This window comes from Pimephales promelas, chromosome 16 (genome assembly GCF_988280905.1).
Source record: "Pimephales promelas chromosome 16, fPimPro1.hap1.1, whole genome shotgun sequence".
Taxonomy (NCBI): Eukaryota; Metazoa; Chordata; class Actinopteri; order Cypriniformes; family Leuciscidae; genus Pimephales; species Pimephales promelas.
The window spans coordinates 31080983-31101944 of NC_142784.1; the positions used below are offsets into that span (position 1 = coordinate 31080983).

General features: G+C 37.6%; 1 protein-coding gene and 1 long non-coding RNA gene across 3 annotated transcripts in view; both read left to right on the forward strand.

The window, feature by feature from the left end:
- The window catches only part of slc8a2b (solute carrier family 8 member 2b), a 179640-nt gene that overhangs the window by 108868 nt on the left and 49810 nt on the right, over positions 1–20962 (forward strand). The window lies entirely within an intron of this gene.
- LOC120490725 (uncharacterized) lies at positions 17868–19660 on the forward strand. Its single transcript, XR_016146770.1, has 3 exons — positions 17868–17967; positions 18891–18958; positions 19269–19660. It is a non-coding gene; the product is annotated as an uncharacterized LOC120490725 (long non-coding RNA).

The following is a 20962-nucleotide window of genomic DNA, read 5'->3' on the forward strand; positions in this document are numbered from 1 at the left end:
CCCCCGCCAAATTATTACTCCCCTAGCATTGGTAGATTTAGGATTAGTTGTGGGGGAGGGGTAGGATTAGGGGCGGGGTTGGGATTAGGCAATCAGGTACTGACTTCAAGGAGGGGGGTAATAATTTGGCAGGGTGTCACAACACCGCCCTTTATAATTTAGTGTTGAGATTTTGTTCATAGAGTCTCTAATCTCTAAAAATCTCCAGATGCTCCACATGAAACTGCGGTCTTCCAACCTTTTACTATCGTGTCAATTGATTTTATGCGCAGTCAAGCGCTGCACTCATTCTATTCTACATCACTCACCGATAATAGGCTTTGACGGGACCAAAATTTGCTTTGGCGGCCGCCAAAAAGTGGACGATCTAACGGTTTTAGAAGATTAACAACCCGAAACAAAAAAAACAGACTCGGCCTCTATTTGAGACCGGCTTTTATTTACCCAAACCTGCAGCCACACCAGGCGTGTAAAAGAGACAGGCGTCTATTTATAACTCGGCTATTAATTGAAGTTTAATGGTACTTTTTGTCTGCAAAAACAAACAAAAATAACGATTTTATTCAACTATTCATTTTCTTCTGTGGGCCAATAAGTGAGTTTAGTAGTGAAACTGCGCAGCGCTTCTGGGTTGTACGTCAGAACGTAGGCTCACTATCGGGTTCGATGCGTGTGATGTTGGCCACTCGTGAACTCACTCGAGGCCCACACAGAAGAAAATAAATCGTTGAATAAAGTCTTTATTTTTGTTTGTTTTTTGCGCACAAAAAGTATTCTCGTCGCTTGATAAACTTAAAGGATTAGTTCACTTTTGAAAAAACTTTTGCTGATAATTTACTCACCCCCATGTCATCCAAGATGTCCATGTCTTTCTTTCCTCAGTCGAAAAGAAATTTAGGTTTTTGATGAAAACATTCCAGGATTTTTCTCCTTATAATGGACTTCAATGGGAACCGGATGGTTTAGGTCCAAAAGATAGTGTTAATAACAGTTTTAGATGCAGCTTCAAATGTCTTTAAACGACACCAGACGATGAATAAGGGTCTTATCATGCGAAACGATCGGTTATTTCAATGCTTATTCCAAAAATGTAACTAGGACAACTTCTAAGGACAAATGCTAGCCTTTCTCCATTCTGTGTGGCGCGTTTGCAACGTCACGTATTACGTAATTACGTTCAAAAGGTCACGGGCGACGTAGCCAGAAGTACAGAGTCAGAGTGTTTACAAGTTGAACGCATAGGTTGAACGTGAAAACTAACTCAAACGCCGTTTACAAAAAAGGAATTAAAAGGTAAAACAACGACGTCGGACGATTTTGATTCTGTACTTCCGGCTACGTCGCCCGTGACCTTTTGAACGTAATTACGTAATACGTGACGTTACAAACGCGCCTCACAGAATATAGCAAGGCTAGCATTTGTCCTTAGAAAAGTTACATTTTTGGAATAAGCTTTGAAATAACCGATCGTTTCGCATGATAAGACCCTTATTCATCGTCTGATATCGTTTTAAAGACATTTGAAGCTGCATCTGAAACAGTTATTAACTGTCTTTTGGACCTTGAACCATCCGGTTCCCATTGAAGTCCATTATAAGGAGAAAAATCCTGGAATGTTTTCATCAAAAACCTAAATTTCTTTTCGACTGAGGAAAGAAAGACATGGACATCTTGGATGACATGGGGGTGAGTAAATTATCAGCAAAAGTTTTTTCAAAAGTGAACTAATCCTTTAAGGTTGACCCACTATAGTCACTTGGACTATTTTAACAATGACTACTAACTTTTCTGCGAGATATCAATGACCTAGAAGCCTATGGAGGAGTGATCCAGCTCTCAGATTTCATCAAAAATATCTTGTGTTCGGAAGATGAACAAAAGTCTTACGGGGTTGTAACGACATGAGGGTGAGCAATTACTGACAGAATTTTCATTTTGGGTGAACTATCCCTTTAAGCTTATTATCCAAGCAGCTTCAAAAGTCATATTTTCTACTTTTATAGCTATAGCCTCCCTTCTTTTATTATGATAGGAATGGTGATGCTTTAGCAGGCGCTGCTGCATGAAGTGTGGGTTGTTAAACAGACTCTGATTGGCTCTGGATTCCTGGATCCCAATATAACCAGACTGACGAATACATCAAAAAAGATCTGGTTTATTTTTGTCATTCATCACCTTGCTTATTATTATCCATTCCATTGCAGTGAAGGAATCCAATAATCATCCTCGTTTCTCAAAACACTGTATCGATGTCTTACTGAAAGACTCGAGAAGAAATGTTTAGTCTGGAGGTCTTAAGAAATAACAAATTAGTAGCACAGATTGGCAGTTCACAGAGTGTTTGGCTCTTCCTTCTGGGAATTATGGGCTGTCAAAATGCATCGTCATGGTGATGTGTCGTTACCCAGGGTGACAGAACACTGCATAGCTGAAGGTGTTTGTTAGTCACCTTCCTGTCAGAGGGAGCTGTCAATCATCTTTCATAAAGACTCGTATATATGTGTTTGCACTCCCTGTTAGGAAGTGTTCGCATTTGCAGTAAAGATCATTGTATTTAACTTACTTAATTTTTTTTGAATGAAAGAGATTATTGTGAAGATGTAAGGCGGGACTTAATTTAGTCAGTGATTTGATTGGGTGACTAAAAAATGTCTGATTGTGTGGTTTTTACTCACTCGTGTGGCCTTGTTTACATGCGTAGAAAACACTAAAATGTTTCTTTTCTATAAACTGCACTGATGAATCGGGCACGATAAAACCAGAGACATTTATTAAGGACATAAATGAGGTGAATTTTTATTTCATGTTGTCTTGTCGCAAGTTTATTTGTCACAGGATGGCATGCGATGTGTTTCTTTTTTCCATGCAGTGTGCAATAAAACTAAGACAAAGGCAGTGAAAGAGAGTAAATATATTGTGCTGCTCGCTCTGCATGTAAATGTGAATGTCTGTCTGTACCTTATTTAGGTTATTCAGTTTATATGGCCATCAATCCTATGGTTTTCTACTTGATAATACATAAAGCTGGATCAGGTTCAGTGTGTTTATGGCTCAGGGGCTCCTCTGATGTCTCTGCAGAGACACATTAAAATGCTTGTGGCATAATTACCTGAAACCCTTTTGTTGTAGTCTTTCAGACTCACTCCATCGCAGCTCTCATTGGCCAAGGTCCGCCCAAGAGGACATTTGACTGACATTTAAAGCAACCAATTACAGTTCGTTTCGTTCAACGTCATGGTTAGGGGTGTGAAAATGTAAATTCGATGTCACTACAATAACAGAGTGGCGTGCATCTACTAAATTATCCATTCAAGAACGTTGTGCAAGTTAACTGCAACAATAGAGCCGCGAACTTCACATTCTTTTAAAAATCCAGCGTTTAGTTGATCCTGGTAAGCGCTCATTGTCAAAGTTGTAAACTGTAAACGGTGTTCTTTTTCCATGAGGGGAGCATTTGTGCTTATAAAACTTAAACTTTGTTATTTATTTTTGAAATGAGTGATCGTTTCGCTTGAAAAAACCCTTATTTATCATCTGGTGTCGTTTAAAGCCCTTTGAAGCTGCACTGAAAGTGTCTTTTGGACCTTGAACCGTTTGGACCCCATTGAAGTCCATTATATAGAGAAAATCCTGGAATGTTTTCATCAAAAACCTTAATTTCTTTTCGACTGAAGAAAGAAAGACATGGACATCTTGGATGGCATGAGGGTGAGTAAATTATCAGCAAATTTTTTTTTTAAAGTGAACTACTCCTTTAAGCACTGGCTGAGACTAGTTCAATCAAAGACAAATGCAAATAACACAATCATCACAACTACTATAGACCAAACCCTAACCCCATGATTAAAAAAATACCTTTTTTTTACTCACATTTTTTAACTTTTTTTTGTTTAAGGGTCAGGAGGTATGATTAATTGCATACATTTTTAATGATTGATTGTACTAATTTATCACGTTACATTGACAGCCAGTAGCTACTGTATGTGTATATTGCAAAAGATCTTGCCCCTTTTAAATACCTTTGATATGCAGTTTCTTCTTTCTCTAAATGGTGCTTGAATCTACTTTTGGCCCCAAGGTCCCCATAATGTCAGTTATTCACTAATGAATTCATTTGCCTAAGTGATAATTTGGTGCTAAATATGGTTTGGTCATTTACATTTCTAGGCTAATGTTCCATAATAATACCCAACTGAGTCTGATTTACTCAATGTGGATTTACATGCAGACTTCAATGTGGAAGAGTTGCTAGTGTGAATAATTTAGACGCTCAGTCTTTTCCTTCTCTGCGCGAGGGTTGATGTATAGTCTGGCCCCTGGACACCATCGCTCTGAGGCCGAACGGACGCTGTGATTGGTTATCAATCAGTGAGGCGGAACCCTAGAGGCCTGGGGAGGTTTATTATTGGATAGTCATCAGGACTGACCTTCACCAGCGTCTGGCAGCCCGAGCCCAACAAATCTGATTTAAATTTAGATAGAGTTAGTTAAACATGCCGCCCTCTGCAAGAGCTTTTTACATATACAGTATATATTAATAATATGCATCACATAAAAAAACAAGTACTCCAAAGATAGGATAAATAACATAATAATAATAATAATAAATTTAAATAGAAATTCACAAGATGCCAAACACAGATTTATAGATGAGTTTGTTCTTGAAAGTTAAAGTTTTGAGTTTAAATAATTTTGCCATTGGATAAACAGATTAAAATGTACAAAATTGTCAATACTTATTTTCTTTTTCTCATTCAATGTTATCTTTAATTTAGTTTTTGCGGAAAAAAATCAGAAAAATCTCTGTACAATTTGACCATCAAAAACAAATGTCATAAAGACTCCTCAATAGAACTACAAAAGGTCCGTTTGTTTTCTATTTCCATAAATTTATAGTGTAAAATAAAATGTAAGATTCTTTAAATTGATTTATTTTACTTTATTTGAAATGCTAAAGTTGTAGGGGCGACAGCCAAGCCTTTCTCCAATTAATGTTATTTAGGATATATACAATTTGCAACTGAAATAACTTTATCTTTTATCATGAAAGACTTGTCTAATATCTATGGAAGCTTGAACAATTTGAAACATAATTTTGACTTTAGCTGTTATTGTGAGAACAGAGTGTAATAGTCAGAATTGTGAGATATAAACTTGCAAATCATTTTTCATTTTTTTTATTCATTGCTTCCAATACATATCTTTGTTAGCGCATCTGCTGGTAAATATATTCTTACCTTTTTCCAAGGAAATTACAGTCTTTATTATAATAGGCCAGCTGGCTACGCATTAAATTAATAAGCCTGGCAGGACAATTGCAAGGAAAAACAAACAACCTTTCTGTTTTATAGGATAATTAAATGTCTTTATTGGCATTGATGGTTCAGTCCATTCCACAAATGGTTCTTTATAGTGGAAATGGGTTATTTAAATGATTAAAACATTCTTCGCACAAAGAAAAAATGGTTCTTCAAATCACTGAAAGGTTCTTTGAGGAACCAGAAATGGTCCTTCCCTGTGAAAACGTAAAAATAGACCATTTTATATCTTTAAATGGATTTGACTCAAAAATATCACTTACGTATGTTGATAAACCCATAATCAAGCTGCAAGAGTATGAACATGTACAGTCCTCTCTCTGACCTTATTCCTGTTTACCATCTCAAACATATGGCTTGTGTTTACAGGCTGGTGATCTTGCTGGCGGTGACATCTGTCCTCATGTTAGCCGGTTAGAGCTCTGGATGTGGTTGCACGCTTTAGTTTTCGAGGTGTTTCACTTGTACTTAGGTTGGGCTGTGAAACCCCACGAGCCCCAGGGAGTCCGTTTGAGTACGACAGCCACGACTCACCGTTTTAAGAAGTCCTGCGAGGAGCCGATATAATATAAGCGAATTCTGACCTCCTTTATTAGCACTCTTACCAGCCAGAGAGAGATAGTGAATGATGTGTAATGATATTTCAGGCTTTTGTACCAGAAGAGAAACAGAATATTATTTTATTGATCATTAATATGAACAAAAGACAGTTTCTGGCACAGCAGATGTGGCTCAAGGTTATGAAGAGAGACTCTGTGGTCCATGTGGAAATGATAAATGACATATAAGCCTTAATTTGGGAGTCATATTTCTCATCCTGGTGCAATATAACAATAGATCAATATTTTTGTATTTTACAGCACACCTTCATGTTTATGCTTGACACTTGGGGGCGAACACATCTGTTGTTTACAGGAATGCCGAATGTCTCTGTTTTGGAAGTCAACATGGTTCTGGAACCTACCTACTTTTTTAATGTGACATCCAAGCAATTTTTTATATCCATTGTAGAGAGAATGTATGTGTTTATGCTTACACATACTTAAAGGGTTTAAAGGTGCAGTATGTAATATTGACAACTAGTGGTTGAAATGGATACTGCAGTCCAGATTCAAAATATGAATTTGGAAAATATGAACGCTCACGTGGGTTGCCAGATTGCAACGGGAAAATGTGCATTTGACAATGGAAGGCAACAATCCTTAAACTGCAAGTTGAGTTGATTTATTCATGTTTTAATATTCACCTGTTCATTGAGATTTTTGATGAATGCTACAGCTTTTTTTTTTTGTTGAATCTGCGATCTCTGATGCAGTTTGTTTGCTGGCTTTCGCAAGTTTTTTTTCCGCCAACTGGCAACCCGGGGTGTTGAAATACTATTGGTTAAAGTGTCAGTTGGCGGAGTCACAGACCAAAACAAAAACAGATAAACAAGAATGTGAACTTGGCGTGTCTCCTAAATATCTGCAAACATACACTGTCAGTCCTTCCAGAAAAGTTTTAAAATGTTCATTCTGTGATTTTGCGGCCCGTTTTCTTGAAAAATCCGATGCGGGATATTTATGCAATTTTATGCGGAAAAAAAAAATGCGGAAACTTGCAAAAACTGGTTTGATGAAAAACAGAAAAAAATGATTCCCCCAACACCCTGTTCTCACTAGGTTACTACCTTAATGTAAATAGTCATTTCTTATTACTTCCTATGATAAGCAAGCATAACGACATGCTGGGAATATTTAATTTCTCATCTTGTTTTATTTCAGATCTTAATAAACACATCAATCTTACAAAACATTGATGAGTCAAACACGTTCTGTAGCTTTACAAAAGGAATATGCTTAATAAAATATAGAAATAAAAAAACAAAACAAAAACAAAGTGTGCTGCTGTTTTTTAGCTTTTCGATGATGTTCACGTCGCGTAATTACGTCACTTCATACCGTTCCCATGGCAACAGGGGGAAATGGCTGCTCTTGTGTTAAGCAAACGCAACATTTTTCAACTTTCTAGCAAGATATATGTGACTTTTTGCAACGAAAATGTGAGGATTATGAAATCACACAAGCCCCGCATATTTTACACGGAAATCGGAAATTTATGCGGCGAAAGTGCGGCGCATTTGAAAAAATGCGGCCCCCGCATAAATATTTTGACTTTGGCTGATTATGCACTAAATCATGCGATCACATAATCGCGTTTTTCTGGAGGGACTGATTGTAAAAGAATTTATTATAAATTAGAAAATAGCTGAAAATAGCTTAAAATAGCTGTGCTTTACTGTAAAATAGCTGTGCTTCCATCCATTTACTGTAATTTTACGGTTTCAACACCGTTTTCCATTTTACAGCTGTGCTGTAATTTCACAGTAAAATACTGGCAGCTATGGTTCCAGCCATTTACCGTAATTCAATAGTACTAATACTGTTGTTCAATTTACAGCTTTACTGTAATGGTATTTTCATGCTTTAGTTGCTTTAAGTAGATACCGCACCTTTACAGATATGCATACCTTAAGGATGGATTTTAACCTTCTGATAAATCTGTGTACGCCCAAACAATAGCTAAGTAAACAGACACACACACACACACACAAAGATATATAACATTACTGATCTATACGCCCACATGCTATAATTTCCCCTGCTACAGACCCGTTTAACAATGACTTTTATCGTTGGCATTTTATGTGACATTTTAAGTGGTTACTTTTCCAGTTAATTTGACTTTGCAGTCTGTTTATGTAGTATATAAAGCGGTGCATTAGTACTTCTTCAGAATGAGCACAAACAGAGCAATGTCAGAACACTGATGAATTAATGTTGATTAGTTATAACACCAACAGTAATATGTGAATGTCCCTGTCCCTGTGGAAAAAAACAGTGTGTGAATCTGTCTATGTGTGTGATGTGGTGTGAAAATGATGTTCCTGTAAAGACGAGAAGCTGTGCTCTGGCTAAAATGATGGTGAGAGCCAATCATTTCGCTCTCCTCAGGGGTTCCACCAATTAAAACATGTCGTCGCTGACTGTGTGCATCTGGCCAACTGTAATTCTGTGCTCTGCTTCATGACACAGGGACGGCTGACGTTTGCCACATCACTATAATGATTATTAGGACTGTTTACAGAGGATCTATTTTTCATTAAGGCGGTCTCCAGACAGCGATAGGGCAACACAGTGTCTCTAAGCTCAGCATTCAGTCTCTATTCCAGCACCATTCCTATATGTGGTGTGTGCAAATGCACTATCTATTTGCATGCTTCTGTTTCAAACGCTGTGTAGAAATCTCAGGATGCCTATTTTTGGCCCAATTCTGAGGCAGCATTTCATGTATTATTTGCAATGAAAACAATCCCAGAATGCATTGCAACAAGAAGACCAAAAAAAAGCACTAAGCATCATAAAACAGCATGAACATTTTAAAAATAGGCTATACAAATGCATCCAACATGGCAGCATTGTTATTGTGAACTAAGGGGCTGTTTACACTACACCGTTTTACATTTTACGCGTTTTTGCCGTTCATTTACACGACAATGGCGTTTTAGGGGCAAACGCAAACGCAAAGAGGTTCAACAATGCAAGATGATATGACGAAAAATAATATCGTTATCGACTCAACTACAAAAACACAAATTTGTAAAAACGATAACGTCGTCCGTATTACGTATAGGCGTATAGTTTTACTTTACAAAGTGACATCTATTGGCCTGGCAGGATAATACAGCGTTTTTAATAGTTTTCGCTGATCCATGTGAATAGGGATTGTTTTCCTATTTCCATAACTATTAAACAATCTTTTTTCGATTAAAATATAGATAAAATCTAATTATTGAATAAAAAACTTAGGAACAACTCAGCAACTATAGAAATAAATTACTACGGTTAAAAATAAAAATGAATTAAACTAAATCAGGGGAAAAATTACAAAAGCATATGCAAAATTACACACAAAAAAAATTAAAAGTTTACCGTGAAAAAAATCAAAATAAATGCCATTATAATACTATATGAACAATACAAAAAATTATATATTATTCTTAATTATACTGAAAATAAATAAAAATAAATAAATAAACAAAAAGGTATGCATTTTTTATTCGAATATGCTTTTGCGCCTAGTATTTGTGTGCAGTGTAAATATTTTTATCATTAATTTTCATTTTATTAATAAAGCATGCATTGTTGGCTCAGCAACATGTCAAAATAAAATAATTTTACCATTTGGTACAGAGCTATAAAAAAAACGTAATCAGGTTTAATCTGAGTATCTAAAGCATTAGACAGTAGTCAGCTCAGTAGATTTGGAGCAGAGCCGCTCTGGTATCTTTTACTTCTCCATCCCAACGGCCGTTCACACCATGACACGAGAAAAGATGGAACAAGAGAGAGTTGTTACCGGGGAGATTTCAGAGTCATGTTTAGACAGACATGAGTGTGGAGAATGTGCGAAAGCGCTCAGTACTTAAAGTGGGACAACAGAAACAATCGCACATTTATCACCAGGGCAGATTCAGGATAGATGAGCTGAGCAATGAGGGAGAAAGGGAAGGAAAACGACGCAGGTTTGAATGGGGTGGAGAAGGAAAATTGAAAACGCAGACTGAATCTCTGAAGCCAAAGGCTCTCATCTGAATTTATTACGCAATAAAAGGCTCTTGGCACAGTTATGGATTATACATTTGTGCAGCACATTGAATAGGTGTCCATAATTTCAACCCCATCCGCCTACATTCCAAAATATTCACTTCTGCCGAATTCAATAACGTCAATGACTGTCGAAGCTGTGCACTACAGCAGAGTGTGTATCAGTTTTGCTTCAGGACACACATTTTACATTTGAACATCAAGTGGTGACTCAACACAGTGTCACAGCTGTTTATCATGAAAAAATCGAACTTTACAATTTGTATTCGTTGTCAAGGACTGCTTAGCTCAACAGTATACTTGACTGGTTAGCATTTCATGCATTTGGCAGCTTATAATAATTCGCAATCCGCAGAATACATGTTTAACCTCATTCCACGTGTTTCGAGTCTTTCTCTAACATTGTTGATGGGGTTTTAAATAGGATGAGGGTCCATCACATGAGTTTCTAATAAAGTAACACACCGACTTTTTTGGACTTTAGCTTATTCACTTTATCCCCCAGAGTAAGATAAGTCCATACAAACCGTGCTAGCCTAGCTTAGCACAAAGACTGGATGTAAATGGCTACAGCTAGCATACTAATCCCAATAAGTGACAAAATAACGCAAACATTTTCCTATTTACATCATGATTTGTATAGTCACAGAGTGTACAAATAACAATTTAACCGTATAAATACTGGGAACTATTTTCTCAGAAGGCGAAGCACTGCCACACACGAGACGCACCGTTGTGAGGAGCTGAGAGTTCGTTCAGAGTAATAGATTCAGCAATTACTAGATAGTAAAAGCATATTTTCAATCATGAGTGTTCGCTGTATTGTAAAGAGCTGCAACAATAAACAGGGGAGATCGGGTAATACCATGATGTTTCATAGAATTCCATTTGGGATTAGTATGCTAGCTGTATCCATTTACATCCAGTCTTTGTGCTAAGCTAGGCTAGCGGTGGGTGCGTCAGACAGAGTTACAGCACGCACGGAGATGAAAAAGATATGTAGGCTATTTACTTATCTAACTCTGGGGGATACGGTGAATAAGCTAAAGTCCCAAAAAGTCGGTGTGTTCCTTCTAGGGACAGATCTAACTTTTTGCTATTCTAACTATGCACAATTTTCCTGCTTAGTTTCATTTTATTATGTGCATTAATGTGCATTGTTATTTCCCTCTGTTGTACACAACCCTTTTAGAACAGAAGGGCTATTCGCTTCCAGAGAGCGTTTAAAGCGATGAAACCTGTTTTGAATTCAAATGTCATCTCGCATAAATGGGACTGCAGTCGGGTTTGGTTAGTGTGAGACCTCAGATGTGTGGTTTTGTGTCCCTAATCCAGCATTAAGGTCATAAATACTGTCTGTCAGACATATTACTCAGATCCATCTATATATTTATGTATTGGTTTATTGGTAATTTTAATTTATTTTTAATTCATTGCTCACACGTTCAAACAGGTGACTGTGCGTATGCTTAGCACATCAGCAATGTTACTTACTGTCATTTGTCATTTTACCTGTAATGATTTCGATGTGTTGCTTCAGGAATCTGCTGACCTGACCAACGACGCTTCTGTCAGAAAGACTGCGGCCTCGACCCGTCAATACTGATTAAGTTTAGTGCCGGCCGGGCTGCAGTGATACGGCTGTCTGAACCCTGATTTAAGGCATTCGATACCTGAAAAGAATCATAATACTTGAGTAAATCTAATGATGGATTGAGGCCAGAAGTTAATATGAGATTGCTGGGGAGCGATGATGTGTTTAAGCTGGAGTTGGGTTAGCCACTTAGATGGAGTGCCTGATTTTTTTTATGTTAAAATATTGAATCCTTTTCCAGTTTAATGAGCAGTGATAACATTATGTAAGCCATTCATATTCATAAAGTGTCTTTTTACTTTAAAGGCCTTTAAAAAGTATCCGCGTGTATTCTGAATAAATGCTTTTGCATGCACCTCAGCTCATGATAATTTAAAATAAATTAATTAATAAAATAAAATAAAATAGTAAAATTAAATTACATTTAATTAAATAATGTAATTAAATTAAAAATACTAATAAAATAAATAAAAATAAAATTTAAATTAAATGAATTAATGAAATGAGAATAATAAAATTAACTGAAATAAATTGTAATAATTCAATGAAATTAATTAAAATGAAATGAATAAATAAACAAAATAAAATAGAAAATAATACGTAATAATTAATTATAATTATAAACAATATAAAAATTGAATATTTCATTATATATTTTAATTGTGTTTAATTATTTATTTCTAGCGCAGAAATTACACACTTTATCTTTTAAATAAAAAAGCAGTTGGGGATGGACGCTTATTTGACCATTTTAAATCATTTTTAAAAATGTATGTTTTTAATTTGTTATTATTATTTGAAAGAAAACTGCTCATTCTTAAGTCTGTTTTATGTACTACAAACTACAAAACCAAAGATCAGAGACCAGGATATTAATTATTTAGCAGCTGGTTAAACCCCAGGAGTAATGGGATCCCTCATTCACATTAATTATGATTGGTTATTCCCTCAAACTGTTCTACGGCATAGTTTAATGCAGCGTGAGTACTTTCAAATGAAAGCTTTCCTGTTGGCATTGGCAACTCAAACAAGACAAAACGAGCCAAATGCATTTGACCTCAATATTCATAACAGCTCACTAATTTAGTAAAATCACAGTCTCGAGTCTGTTAAACTGAAGAGGGTTATGACCTATAGCACAAACTTGCTTTTGACTCGTTTTTACAGTTTCTTTAACCAACTGATGAACTACTCATGCTTCTGACCCTGACCGTAGGGCTTTCCTGTAGCTGTTTTTTCTAAACATACGTCGTGCTGTTGTGTGTTCAGTTCTGTGTGCTGGAGATGCAGAGATCGATACGTCAATAGTCATTACCTGAGCAGAGAGGGATGTATGGATCTCTCCTGATCCGTCATTTGTAATGGGAGTTGTCAGAAGGCGCTTTTCCTCATTCAGGATTTTGCTCTCTGATCACAAACTGAGTGATTGGACTTTAAATGAGGCTCCCGACTCAAAACAGTCTGCTTAGAATTAACACTCAAGGATCGAATTGGGCAATTTAAAGTCACAGAAATGACCGGAGCTGTGACTGATCCAGTTCAGATGCCTGAGTCGTTGCAGTGGATTAACGGATGAGAGCCTTAACAATTTCTCACTTCCTCTCCTCTATGTCTCTGTCTCTCTCCTTTAAAAAAGGACTTGACTGCAAGTGGCCCAAGGACTTATCTCAGCTGTAATTCTGTACACCTCGTTCTCTTTTCGTTCCTTTCCTTTTCTTTCTGTACTTGTAATGATATGTCTCTAATCATTTTTAATGATGTCTAACCTGCCCAGAGGATTTTTTTATTCTTATTATTGCTTCGAGCTTGATCTTTCACACCTTAGGAGTTTTCAGGAATAGTTAATCCGATAAAAAATGAAAATGTCATTCAATATACTCACCCACGTTTTGTTAAAAATGACTTTTTATCCACAAAAAGAAGACAAAAGGAAAAATTGTGAAGAATTTTACTTGTTGCTCATCGTGCAATTACAATAAGTGAGGACTAGAGCTTTCAAGCTTAAAAAAGAACACAAAATCCCATTGAAAGTAGTTTGTATTGTTAGTCATTTGTTAGAAATGGAAGTCATTATTCATGATAATCTCCAGTGCATGAGCTGTTAATCACTGGATCATTCTGACCAGTTTTGTGAATCAGTGGATTTGACTTTAAAGGATGATTCATTCAGACTTTCATTACTCTTCTGAGTGAAAGCAAGAGTGTTGACCATGCACTTTAATTATACTTTCATGGGGATTTGACATCACAATAACCAACAATTAGTTGGAATTGCATGTAAAAGTGTCTACAAATCTATTGTGTTTTGTGGAAGAAAAAGCATGTGGGTTTGGAACAACATGAGGTTGAGTGAATTGTGGCAGAATTTGAAACGGTCGAACAGTAAACAGTGTAACAGTAAACCGCTGCTTGAGTATTTCAAACTTATTTTTACCTCTAAGCAAAGACTGAAAAATAACTTGAGTATATCGTAACCATTAGTTGAGTCTGACTGATGGTTGACGCTAGTCTATTCTTCAATCTCCTCACACTCCAGATGTTATTTCTGTTGGACAGTGTCAAGCTCATTAGCTGGTGGTTTATTTCAGGTGTGTGTGTGTGAGTGTGTGTGTGTGTGTCACTTCTGTAGCGCCTGTAGTCTGCAGCATGGCTAAGGGCTTGTACCGCTGCATGGCATGCTGGGAAATTACTGGGCCTTATTAACAGCATCTCTGAGCTTCCCAGCGGAACATTGAAGAATGGACACGCTTAAAGCGTTTTTTTAGAACAAGGAAAAAATATCGGATAGGGAAAGCTCTGGCTTCGTGTGGACGAGGCCTCGTTCTCTCTCATCCCCTCTTATCTCATCTCATCCCCTCTCATAATCTCGTCTCATCTCATCCTCTCTCATCTAATCTCATCTCATACCCTCTTCGTCTCATCTCATCCCCTCTCGTCTCATCTCATCCCCTCTTGTCTCATCTCATCTTATCCCCTATTATCTCATCTCGTCCCCTCTCATAATCTCGTCTCATCTCATCCTCTCTCATCTAATCTCATCTCATACCCTCTTCGTCTCATCTCATCCCCTCTCGTCTCATCTCATCCCCTCTTGTCTCATCTCATCTCATACCCTCTTCGTCTCATCTCATCCCCTCTTGTCTCATCTCATCTCGTCCCCTCTCATCATCTCATCTAATCCCCTCTCATCTCGTCTCATCTCATCCCTTCTCATCTCATCTCATCCCCTCTCATCTCATCTCGTCCCCTCTCATCATCTCATCTAATCCCCTCTCATCTCGTCTCATCTCATCCCTTCTCATCTCATCTCTCCGTTCTCTCATCTCATCCCCTCTCGTCTCATCTCATCCCCTCTCATCTCATCTCGTCCCCTCTCATCATCTCATCTAATCCCCTCTCATCTCGTCTCATCTCATCCCTTCTCATCTCATCTCTCCGTTCTCTCATCTCATCCCCTCTCATCTCATCTCATCCCCTCTCATCTCATCTCGTCCCCTCTCATCATCTCATCTAATCCCCTCTCATCTCGTCTCATCTCATCCCTTCTCATCTCATCTCTCCGTTCTCTCATCTCATCCCCTCTCGTCTCATCTCATCCCCTCTCATCTCATCTCGTCCCCTCTCATCATCTCATCTAATCCCCTCTCATCTCGTCTCATCTCATCCCTTCTCATCTCATCTCTCCGTTCTCTCATCTCATCCCCTCTCATCATCTCGTCTCATCTCATCCTCTCTTATCTAATCTCATCTCATCCCCTCTCGTCTCATCTCATCTCATTCCCTCTCGTCTCATCTCATCCCCTCTTGTCTCATCTCATTTTATCCCCTCTCATCTCATCTCGTCCCCTCTCATCTCATCTCATCTCATCCACTCTCATCTCATCTCGTCCCCTCTCATCTCATCTCATCTCATCCACTCTCATCTCATCTTATCCCCTCTCATCTCATCCCCTCTCATCTCCTCTCATCCCCTCTTGTCTCATCTCATCTCTTCGTTCTCTCATATCATCCTCTCTCATCTAATCTCATCTGATACCCTTTTCGTCTCATCTCATCCCCTCTCATCTCATCTTATCCCCTCTCATCTCATCTTATTCCCTCTAATCTCATCTCATCTCATCCCCTCTTGTCTCATCTGATCTCATCCCCATCTCATCTCGTCCCCTCTCATCTCATCCTCTCTCATTTCACCCCCTCTCATCTCATCTCATCTCATCCCTTTTCATCCTCTCATCCCATCTCTTCTCTTCTGTCTGCACAGTATCAGTACATTCTGTATGTGACCCCCAAAAATGTTTACAAACCTCCCCTCTCCTCCTCTCCTCTCCTCTCCTCTCCTCTCTTCTCTTCTCCTCATGTATACACAATCACATGCAGTGGATGCGTTCATGAATGCCAAACAGAAAGGGGGAAGAGGAAGAGACGAGAAAGAGCTGAGAGGGAGAACAAGATGTGCTGAGGGGGAGAGAATGAATGAGTGGGCGGACAAGATGGAGGAAGAGCAGGGCGGGGGAAAGGAAATGAACAGAGCGAGAGAAAGAGGGAGAGATAGACGGACAGAGAGAGAACAAACGAGAGCAGAGAGACCTGGACTGTCCGTGACAGATGCATCTGTGCTCGACTGCAGCTCCAACACCAATCACAATTTGGCTGACACAGCTAACATACGGCTGGAGAACCTTCCCCTACCGGTACTAAACTTCAGTGGACCATCATTACAGGATTATTACACACTAAAATACAACACTGGTGTTTACAGACACAACTGAGTATCCAACAGTTCTCTCTTTAGGGACCCCTAGAGGCATAGAGCTCAACCATTGGATTTGGGAAGTAAAAGTTGTAATAACAGAGAAATAGATTCTAGCAGTGATGCATGAACCTCTCAAAACTGATTTACCATGAGCTCTAGGACTGTGATGTGATGAGATGTGATGCTGCTCAAGACTAATGCAAAATCTGCTTAGTATAAACTCCCATGATGCATTGTGAATGATGTAATCAAGTCTCCTTACAATCTTATATATGTGTACTGTATATTTGAATATTTTGCATTGAATGTCAAATATATGGTATTTATATACTTTACGTTGTAGAATTACTTCCTGGAATTGTATCTGATTCCCTCAAGAAAAGACTTTGTGTTTTTCACTATTTTCAAATCAAGTTTTATGTTGTGGTTGTTTTAGTTCATGGAACTTTTTAATGGTACATTTGATTGAAAAGCCTATGGAGAAAATGAGAGAGAAAACACTTCCGGGAGCCGAGGCGCCCACTTTTACACTCTATTGGTTAATTTAAGAGACAAATTCTAATCTTGTCATCATTGAGGCTTTAAAAATGATGTTTCGTTTATCATAATATCCCTCTCCACAGATATCCATTAATGAACCCCTGATATCGTCAGCACTGATATCCTGAAAGCCTCTGGGAGCAAAGCTTCTCACGCATCTCTCTCCAACATTTCATCGGATTATGGCATTTTATGATCTAATGCGCCCTGTTGACCAACATGGCCTTTTTTCAAAATTGTGCATTATTGTGAAAATAATGCATTATGTAAAAGAGTAAGCCTGCCAAATATTACAGATCCATTTTAATTTGATTCTGTTTATGATTCATTGGCCTCGAGTCACAGCTTAAGAGGTTTGTGTTTTTCTTGCCAAAGCTCGCCTACGGCCGGTTGTAAAGAACCAACTGTAATTCGAATCAGTTCATACAGTCAGATATGATTTAGACTGACACATAATACTTTTTGGGCAATGTGCATTCTTTGTTTTCCCAGTCCAACTGCACTTAGGCTATGTTTAGAATAGCAATCTACTACTATACTGTGCACAATTTATAACCAGAGCACAAGGCATGAAATACTATATCCCACAATGCAGTGCGCTGTACTTGACCTTACTTTCCAATCAACTGCAATTTTTAATCTCAGTCGAGACTTAATTGGATTTCCAAAAGGTGAAGGGTAAAACATAAAGTAGGCACACAATAATTATAATAAAATAAAAAACAAATAACCAATTTCCAAGACAACTCCCCACCTTTTAGCTAAATTAAACTGTCACAAAAAAAGTAATGTGGAAATATTGCCACTATTTATCATGCATACAGTAGCATAATATCCTTACACTCTAAAAAATGCTGGGTTATTTAATCAACCCAACCGCTGGGTTATGAAATGTTTGACCCATTATGGGTTATTTATATGGATTTTGACTCAACACATGAGTTGGAAAAAATAACCCATCTACCCAACATACACCGTTGACCCAGCACGTGGGTTGTTTGTGTGTCGAACGTCATCACATCATCACAAGAAGAGTCCACCATACCGGATCCACCACACACCGAGCGATCTTCAAAGAGAACTTCACTTTTCATCGAGCGAGGGAAATAAACTAAGGTAGAGTACTCTACATGTAATTTCTAATATATAAGACATATATTTTAACAACTAAGTTATAAGCTGGGTTGGTCGGAAGAGGGTGAGGCAAAGATGACACGTATTGATGCAATGGCCGTGAAGTGTTTATTTATAGAAATTGCGGTAAACGGTCTAACTTAGTGTCCGGAATACAGTGAGTCTACTTTAACGTTACCTTTCTAAAGTAATATCTTTATATTGTCGAGGCTAGTTGGTTGGTTTGTCTGGCTTGTTTGGCTAGCGTTAGCCATTATCATTGAAGCACTGGCTATTTTGAGCGCGCTATTTTTTCCCTGGAGCATTTAATGTGAACACAGTGTTAGACTGATTAAAGTATGTATAAACAGTGAGATAACCTGATATGCCAGACTAAATGCATGTATGTGCATTTATTTAAGTAATATGGTAACCCGCGATAGATATATTAAAACTTTTCTTATATAAAATGGCGGCCTGGCTAGCAGGCTAACTTACATTATTTTAAGTTAACTGGATATAAATGAGCGCGCTTTTTGCCCTCAAATCTTTTAATGTGAAATGCGAAGGTATAACACAGTGTAAGACTTATTAAAGTATGTAAAAACAGTGAGATAACCTGATATGCCAGACTAAATGCATGCATGTGCATTTATTTAACTTAAGTAATATGGTGACCCGCGATAGATAACACAGTGTTAGACTTATTAAAGTATGTAAAAACATTGAAGTAACATAAAATGTCTGAATGTAAAATACATGTAATTTGAATTGTATAGGGAGAGAGGGTCTCTCTATTTTGGCTGTTATCTTCACATTGGATTACACTCTGCTGCTAGTCTGCATTGCATTTGCATGGTGACATCTGAATAGTTAATACAATAGTAATTGTAGATTTCCTTAACCTCATTTTGTGTTTGTTTCAGATCAATGGTCAGCTTTGTCATTGACACAACAGAGTGGCAGCTGACAGACCTTGTTGAAAGATTTCAAGGTAAGAAATATTTGTTTTCACATCCACAGCATATCAAGTCTGCACTGCTACTCAAGCCCTTTTCAGACATTAATTCTTATGAAATATAATTTTTTTTTTTCAATAGCTTCCATGTAATGTGTCAAAGTGACTCCAATAGATGAATAGGGCACATGTCTTTTGTAGACTTTCAGTGATTTATTCTATTTTGTAATAACAAATGATGGAATATGCATGTTTATCTTCCATTTAATTACCTATATATTTTAGTTTTGTACTCCTCAGTTGTAAAAACAGATTTCTTTGTGTTTTGTATTTTTTTGTCTTTTAGAGGAGGGGACTGATGAGGAGAGTTTTCTTCTTTTAGAAGAGGCTACCATCAACAGTTGATCCCAAGAGCTGGCCCTGGGCTGAAGTTCTTCAAAAAATTAGAGGACTTGTAAGATCAACATTAGAGGCACACACAGATATTATTTCTAAATATTAAAAGGAATAGTTTACTTTGAAATTAATTTTCGATATGTTTTAGCTTACCTCAAGGGCATGTAGATGTAGGTGTCTTTGTTTCCACAGTATTTTCAATTTTGTTTTGTTTTTTCGGTTAAACCGTTGTTGTCTATCAGTCATACACTGGAGGTTTAGGGGGTCCTCCCTCGGTTCACCTCAAAGAGCATGCACAGAGAAGTCAAAATTAAACATGATTTAATGACTCGTAAATGTAAGTACACATCGATGGCCTAAGACAATAAACGAGCGGTTTGTGTGAAAAAATGAACAATATTTATATAGTTTTTTACCTCGTGTAACTCAGCCATTGGCAACTGATCTGACGGCAGAGGCGTTTCAGTCTGTGTATGCGCCGGAAGTGATCACTTGCGTCTGTACGTCACTCATTGTTTACACAGAGTTTTGGAAGTTTTACCTTTCACTGTGAAGATCTAAACATATTTATATATACAGGAAATCGCAATGGAAGAAGATTTCGATATATCTAAATGTTTAGTGAAAGGTTAAACTCCCGAAATCTCTCTGTAAACAATGAGTGACGTACACACGCAAGCGATCATTCTGGCGCATACACAGACTGAAGCGCCCCTGCCGTCAGATCAGTTGCCAATGGCTGAGTTACACGAGGTAAAAACGATATAAATACTGTTCGTTTTCTCACACAAACCGCTCGTTTCGTGCCTTAGGCCATCACTGTGTACTTACATTTACGAGTCATTCAATCATGTTTAATCTCTGTGCATGCTCTTTGACATTAACCGGGGGAGGACCCCCTAAACCTCCATTATATGACTGATTGACAACAATGGTTTGACCGAAAGATATCAAAATTGAAAATACTGTGGAAACAAAGACACCTACATCTTGGATGCCCTTGAGGTAAGATAAAACATATCAAAAATTAAATTCAAAGTGAACTATCCCTTTAATAGTTTCTTTGGGAAGATACCAGAATACTTGCTTGCAAGTAGAGCTAATGGCTCCCGTTGACTGTTGGCCTGTTAAATGTTCAGCCAGTTCATTCATAATTGAATGTTTTCCTACTTCAGTGATATTAACTGCAGTTCCACTAATATTGTTGATATTAAAGTAATAAAATAATTTTTCAAAGATTCCATTGTTGTTTTGTTTTTGTATTGTTTAAGTGTTTATTGCATAATCTATGCATACATCTAGCATGTATTCTGTTCTAGGTTTGTAGTGTAACAGTTTTATAGCTATGAGTAGTCTATTGCCTTTTTTTTCTTTAATTGTACTGTAATGTGCTAGAATTAGTCTGGCATATGGGTTAATTTGACCCAGCATTTGGGTACACTATATAACAAATATGTAGTTGAATCAACCCAGAATTGTAATTAATTTGACCCAGCATTTGGGTACGCTATATAACAAATTTGTAGTTAAATCAACCCAGAATTTTATTTAATTTGACCCAGCATTTGAGTAGAAATGAACAACTCATCTGTTGGGTTAAAAATGACCGACCCATCTTGCTGGGTCAAATTAACTACTGCTGGG